Source organism: Malaclemys terrapin, chromosome 1, assembly GCF_027887155.1.
Source record: "Malaclemys terrapin pileata isolate rMalTer1 chromosome 1, rMalTer1.hap1, whole genome shotgun sequence".
Taxonomy (NCBI): domain Eukaryota; kingdom Metazoa; phylum Chordata; order Testudines; family Emydidae; genus Malaclemys; species Malaclemys terrapin.
In genome coordinates, this window is record NC_071505.1 from 7,882,386 (window position 1) to 7,890,191 (window position 7,806).

Consider the following 7,806-nt stretch of genomic DNA (forward strand, 5'->3'; position numbering starts at 1 on the left):
CGCGGGGGCCGCACCAGGGGGGGGACGGGGACACGAGCCGCGCCGCGGGGGCCGAGACACGACCCGAGCCGCGCGGGCTGAGACACGACCCGAGCCGCGCCGCGGGGACCGGGCCAGGCCAGAGCCGACCCGGGCCGCGCCGCGGGGACCAGGCCGGGCCAGACCCAGGCCGCGCCGTGGGGGCCGAGCCGAGCCGGAGCCGCGCCGCGGGGGCCGGGCTGGAGCCAAGCCGGGCCGGTGTATCAGCACACAAGGTAAGCTGGGGCCTGCGGGAAGGGGCCGCGCCTCCCCGAGCCCTTCTCGCGCCCCCGCCACCCCAGCTTACCTTGTGTGCTGATACACCGGCCCGCCCCTGCTTCTTTTCAGACTTCCCGCGAATCTCTGATTCGCGGGAAGCAGGGGAGGGGGAGGAGCAGGGGGTGGAGCGTTCAGGGGAGGGGAGGAGGGGGAAGTGAGCTGGGGGCGGGGTGGAGAGCTGCAGCGCGGGGCCCAATTCAGCCGAATCGGCTGAATCGGCCTAAAGCCGGCCCTGTGTGAGGGATGGTCTAGCTAAGACTTAGTCCTGCCTTGAGTGCAGGGGACTGGACTAGAAGACTTTTCGAGGTCACTTCCAGTCCAATGATTCTATGATTTTCTATGGTAGGTGGGCACTTTCCCAAACACTGAAGAAAGATAGTCCTGCCCCAGGCAGCTCACAATCTAATGTATTATTATTGCTATTCATTTTTAATTTGGTCTTGGACTTTACCAAGATTTAAAAATATAGAGGATTGAAGGGAGAGAGGAGCATAAAGTCCTCACCAGGCAACACAGCATCATAATTTCATGGTTCTGATGCAATGTTATTATGTCACCTGAGATGAGATGCTGTTATGTCACATGCCACACGATGATGCTTTGGCTCAATGACATGACACTGAAAGGGGATGAGGTTTTGGCATTGCATAATGAAGCAATAGTATGATGCCACATCCAGGCTGTTGAATGGCTGTTGAAAATAGCAATTCCAGTCCTAATAACCACTGGGAAGCATTTCTTGTTCAATTTTATCCTACTTTTTCTACAGCAAGTTACAGTGGATCAGTAGATTTGATTTGGGAGAAATGAAGTAACAGCCGCCCAAACTGAGCTTGAGCACTCCTGAATTTTGAGGTGTTCAAATCTGGAAGGCAGGTGCTGGGGGGGCTGTGGCTCCGCGGGGGAGCACGGCAGCATGTATGCAGTAGTGTGTCTGGTGCTGCGCAGAGCCAGACATGCTGGTCTGAGTGGCACGGTAAGGGGGCTGGGGGGTTGGATGGGGTGGAGGTTCGGGGGGCAGTCAGGGGCAGGGAGAAGGGGGGGTTAGATGGGTCGGGGTTTTGGGGGGGCAGTCAGGGAACAGGCAGCGGTTGGATAGGCATGGGAGTCCCGGGGGTTTGTCAGGGGACAAGTAGGGTGTGGGGTCCTAGGGTGGAAGTTGGGGGGGGTCTCAGGAGGGGGCAGTTGGGGACAAGGAGAAGGGAGGCTTAGATAGGGGGTGGGGTCCCAAGGGGGAGTTAGGGGCAGGAGTCCCGGGAGGGGTGATCAGGGGACAAGGAGCAGCGGCGCTTAGATAGGGGGTGGGGTCCTGGGGGGCAGTTAGGGGCAGGGGTGATCAGGGAGCAGGGGGGTTGGATGAGTTGGGGTTTCTGTGGGGGGGCAGTCGGAGGGAGTGGATGGGGGCAGGGTGGGGCTACCCTCCCTCCCCGTGGAGTGTCCCATTTTTTGAATGTTAAAATATAGTATCCCTACTCACAGTGCAGCTCTCCATTCACAGCAGGCTGCAGCATGAGGTCTCAGCTTCCTCACTCCCTCCCCCTCTTTCCTGTTGGTTGTGGCCAAGGGAATGCTGGGAAATGTAGTTCTTTCCCTGCTCTAGGGCTGGCTCTATAGGCAGGGAGCTAAACAAGGAACTACAGCTCCCAGGGTCCCCTGTTGGTTCTCAGCTCCCAGGCTGGATCCCTGCCGCCCCTGCAAATGGGTTGCCCCAAGCACGTGCTTGCTTTGCTGGTGCCTAGAGCTGCCCCTGGACACATCATAATGCAGGGTGGTTTCGCTGATGCTGCATCATAAAGCAACATTATGGTGTGGTATTGTAACAGGATGAGTTTTCTATATGGCATGATAACACTTTCACTGAATGTGGTGTGGCGTAATTGGATGAAGCTTTAGCACCACATGATATCATTGCAACATGATGTCATGGAGCCGTCATAGCATGATGATATCTTGGTAGAGCTGGTAGAAAATTTCCCATCAATACCTGTTTTTTTAATGCAAAGTGACTTTTTTGACAAAATGGTAAGTTTTGCAGAAAATGTTGATTTTTGTTAATATTTTTCAGGCTATCATCAAAAACCCCTAAAGTAAACAATTTTTTGTTTTTGGTTGCCAAAATTTGAAAAAAAATGTTTGGGGGTTTTCAGATAAACATAAGAACATGAGAACGGCCATACTGGGTCAGACCAAAGGTCCATCTAGCCCAGTATCCTGTCTTTCAACAGTGGCCAATGACAGGTATCCCAGAGGGAACGAACAGAACAGGTAATTATCAAGTGATCCATCCCTTGTCGCCCATTTCCAGCTTCTGGCAAACAGAGGCTAGGGACACCATCCCTCCCCACCCTAATAGCCATTGATGGACCTATCCTCCATGAATTTATCTAGGTTTTTTTTTAACCCTGTTATAGTCTTGGCCTTCACAACATCCTGTGTCAAGACATTCCACAGGTTGACTGTACGGTGTGTGAAGAAATACTTCCTTTTGTTTGTTTCAAACCTGCTGCCTATTAATTTTGTTTGGTGACCCCTAGTTCTTGTATTATGAGAAGGAGTAAATAACACTTCCTTATTTACTTTCTCCACATCAGCCATGATTTTATAGACCTCTATCATATCCCTCTTTAGTCGTCCCTTTTCCAAGCTGAAAAGTCCCAGACTTATTAGTCGCTCCTCATACGGAAGACTTTCCATACTCCCAATCATTTTTGTTGCCCTTTTCTGAACCTTTTCCAATTCCAATATATCTTTTTTGAGATGGGGCAACCACATCTACATACAGTATTCAAGGTGTGGGCATACCATAGATTTATATAGAGGCAATATGATATTTTCTGTCTTATTATCTATCCTTTTCTTAATGATTCCCAACATTCTGTTTGCTTTTATGACTGCTGTTTCACATTGAGTGGATGTTTTCAGAGAACTCTCCACAATGATTCCAAGATCTCTTTCTTGAGTGGTAACAGCTAATTTAGACACCATCATTTTATGTGTATAGTTGGGATTATGTTTTCCAATGTGTATTACTTTGCATTTATCAACATTGAAGTTCATCTGCCATTTTACCTGCATCTGAAGAAAGTGGGTTTTTACCCACGAAAGCTTATGCCCAAATAAATCTGTTAGTCTTTAAAGTGCCACCTGACTCCTCGTTGTTTTTATCTGCCATTTTGTTGCCCAGTCACCCAGTTTTGTGATATCCTTGTGTAGCTCTTTGTAGTCTGCTTGGGACTTAGTTATCTTGAGTAGTTTTGTATCATCTGCATAAAACTTGAAACATTTAATCACAAACAAAAGAACTGTCATTTTCATTAAAATATTTCAGGGGGGAAAATATTTTTCCTACCAGGTCTCTATTTTAGCTTACTGTCATGTCAGACTGCGTAATAGAATCACAAGCTGGTCATCAAGACAGATATGATTTTACTGTTGAATGATAAATGCTGATATCATCATAGAATTATCACCTACTGAGATTTTGGTCTCTTTGCTCAATTCATCACTTTCCAGATGAGCTCTGTGTTAACTGGGGCCTGGTGCATTCCACAGTATCAGCTGGTGCTAAATTTGTATCTGCCTGATACAAGCAGATCATCACAACTAATGGGTCTCAAACCTGAGCCTGTAAGGCTCATGGGAGAAGCCGTGCTCTAATCTTCCACCTGGCAAAATGCTAACAAGAGCTTACCTGGGACCCACGAAGCCCAGCCCCAGTGAGAGGCCCAGTCCCCCTAAGCGCTGATTGTCAGAGTCCAGAGCAGCTGATTGGCCCGCTGGCCCTACTTAACCCAGCAGCAAGAATAGGAAACTGCTGGAATATCTGTTCTCCATTCTGTTGCTTCTGGCCTCTGACTTGTGCTTCCCAATCTCCAGTTTGTCTCCTGCCTCTGTCCCCCTGGTATCCTGACCCAGCCTGACACTGGTTCCCACCTTGTGATTCTGAGCTCCAGCTTATCTTCTGTTTCTGACTTCCCAGTATCCTCATGCAGCTGACTTTTGGCTCCTGTCTCTGGACTCTGACTCTGATTACCGGGTTGGCCACCCATGAGCCAGCTGTGATGCAGAGTGGGGCTGTGCTGCGCAAAATGACCCAGAGCCAGTTGGAGATGCTGAATCCTGACCACATGGACAAAGAGGAAAAACAACAGACTCCTCCCCCTGCCTTAACAATGTGGATGATAAAAAGGGTCCACAGAGCTCCCAGTCACAGGGTGGAAATAGATACCCTTAGCATTGACATCGAGGCCTCTTCTGTGCCTCCAGGGTGACAGAACCTTCCTTGTCTCAGAAACCTACAAACATTATATAGAGCTTACTCTGCAATAGCTATTCTGGTCAATTTCTCCTTGTGAATAAGCCCTCAGCTCTAGAACTTGCTTCCTATCTGATCTGGGAAAACTCAGCTTTATTGACTTTCTGGGCAGATTTACTCATGCCTTTGCTTGAAGATGGTGTTTTGAATCAGAGTTTTTATATGCTGGCGGGAGGGAGTTTTTCCATATTGACTTTTTGCCAATGTTGGGTTTTGTTAATTGGTGATTCATATTGATTATGCTGTACACACACATTGCAGAGATTACAGTGGGGCTGAAATCAATAGGTCCTGCCTCTTGATTCCTGATGTCTACAACAATCATCTTATTCAGGAGGACCTTCATCAATACAACAGTGAACTTTTCCAAGAGTTGTAACTTTCTTGGCTTTCAGTCCTTTACACTAATTGCTAGATCACAGCTGTACTGCATTTGCAATCCACTTTGTCCCCCACACCACTGATCAGCTCCCCCCGGGCTCCTTGCTCTCACTCTCCCAGCCCTGCCCCTCTCTCCCTGCAGGTGGGCCATGATTACTGCCAGACTAGTGCCTGTATGCTCACTGACTCCGGTCGCTTCCTTCACGCTGCCGCTGTCCAGATCCTGCTCCCCAACTTGCTACCTGCTGCCGAGGGGAATTGGGAGTGGGATCCAAGCAGCAACAGCAGTGTGGAGGAAGCGGCCGGAGCCAGTGAGCAGACAGTCAACAGCCTGTCCCTACATCAACTGTGCTCCGGTGGCACTTCTTCGGGACTGCTGCTGTCCGGATTCTGCTCCCCATGCCTCTGCCTGCTGCTTGAGAGAAGTGACCCCTTTCGAACCTTCACATGACCCATAAGTGGGTTGGGACCTACCATTTGGGAAACACTGATATAGAGGGAACCTGAGTTCAGGACCTGTTCCATTAGGAATACGAAGGCTACAATTTTGTCATGGAGGTTGCAGAAGTCACGGAATCTGTGACTTCCAGTGACCTCCGTGACTTCAGCCTGTGGTGGTCGGGAACTGCAGGGTCCCCCGCCGCCCACAGGGGCAGGGAGCTGTGGAGTACTCCCGCCGCCTCTAGCGGCCCCCGAAGCTCCCAGCCAGCGCAGGGAGCGGGGAACCCCCAAGCTCCTGGTCGCTGTGGGTGGCAGGGACCCCTGGAGCAACAGGTGGTGGGGGAACCCCCAGCTCCTGGCCGTGGGCAGCGGGGAACCCCCGAGCTCCCAGCTGCCGCGGGTGAACCTCTGAGCTCCCAGCTGCCATAGGCCCCCAGAGCTGTGGGCGATAGGTACCCTGCAGCTCTTGGCCCCCGCGGGCAGCGGGGGACCCCTGGAGCTGCAGGCAGCAGGGGTACCCCACAGCCCCCAGCTGCTGAAAGTGGGTTTTAGCCCCTGCGCAGCTGCCCCGCTTCAGGCAGTGTGGGGACCCGCAGATCCCCATTTTGTCACAGATATTTTTAGTAAAAGTCACGGACAGGTCAAAAGTGGGTTTGGTCACGTGAGTGTCAAAAACCTTTCCTGGAAGCAAAATAATTGGTCACCTCAGACAGTGTCAGACAGACACACTGAAACCCATCCTTTAACATATGATGCCTTCTCGCATGGAACTGGGGCAGTTATATTGCACACAATGCCAGATGGCAGTGAGAGACCTATAGCATTTGCCTCAAGATCTCTCACAGTGGCAGACCATAATTATGCACAAATAGACAAGGAGACTTTAAGTCTGGTATGGGGTGTGTAGCAGGTGGTCACCCGCTCCTGCCCTGAAAGGCTTAAAACAGCCCTGGGAGAGGGCTGTGGCAGCAGAAAAGCTGGGCTGATTGGGGGAAGCAGCCACAGGTGGGGCCAGCCCCAGTCAGACCACAGCTGGCCCTATAAGAGGGCAGAGGGCCAGAAACTGAGAGACACTCTCTCTCTAGCTTCCTGAGCGAGAAGGACCTGGCTGCCAGGGAGCTGGGAAGGGTACCTGAGGTGGAGCAATGCTGGGGAAGGGCAGAGGGAGCTGGGGAGCTCCAGCCTAGTAAAACCCCAGGCTGCAGGCCTTGCAAAAAGGTACTGAGGCTGCAGGGGGGGCGGCAGCCCAGAGACACGCAAAGGCAACAGGTCCTAACCCTCCTTGCCGATGATGAGTGGTTTACAGACTGCAGTCTGTCCCAGTGAGCGGGGGCTAGATGGAGACTGGCAGTAGCCACTGAGGCAAGGTGGGGATAGAGGGTTGGGGGTTCCCCTGGGTGGGGAGACCCAGATTTTGGGTTACTGTCAGGAGCAGAACCTTGCTGTAAAGGGCACTGGGATCTGGGAAAGACATGGGGCCAGCGGCAGGCGAGACACGGGCCTGCAGAGGGCACTCTGGTCTGGAAGTGCTAATCCCCAGGACGACCAGCAGGAGGCGACACGCTGGTGAGCCCTCACCCCGCCACAGAGTGTGAAGAAATTCAACGAGTATCTATATGGGAGAAAATTCATCATTGTCACAGACCACCAACCCCTAGCAGCAATCCTTCATCTGAGGAAGGGAGTTTCTGTGACAAGGGCAGCATGTATGCAATGCTAGACACTCTTATTATCTGGTTACATCTGTGACATTGAGTTCAAAATAACAAAAGCCCATACAAATGCAGATGAGCTCTCCCACCTGCTCGTGCTAGTTGAAGGACCACCTGTAACAGAGACAGAATCTATCGAATTTGTCAATTTGTTTCAGATTGAGTGTGCCCCAGTGACTTGTAGTTTGAGCAAGAAACCAAGAGGGATCCCACACTAGTTCAGGATTATGCAGCTACTGTAAAGGGTTGGAAATATACTGACAGCTCTAATTTGTCACCCATTTACACATGCAAAGGTGCTTCCCATTCATCAAAGGTGTATCATGTGAAGAATTTGTGTTATTATACCTGGTAAACTGCACACAAAAGTATTAGAAGAGCTCCATGTAGGTCACCTAGCGGTAGTAAAAATGAAGGCTTTTGCCAGAAGTTTTGTATGATGGCCAGACATTGACCAACAAATACAGCAGCTTGCTAAGGAATGTTTGGGATGCCAACAGGTACAGTGCATGCCTAAACCAGCACCATTACGCCTCTGGAAATGGCCATCAGCTCCCTGGCAACATCTGCATGTTGATTTTTACAGGACCATTTTTAGGAATGACATGGATGCACACTCCAGATGGCCAGAATTTTTTTTGCATAAGAACTACCATAGCT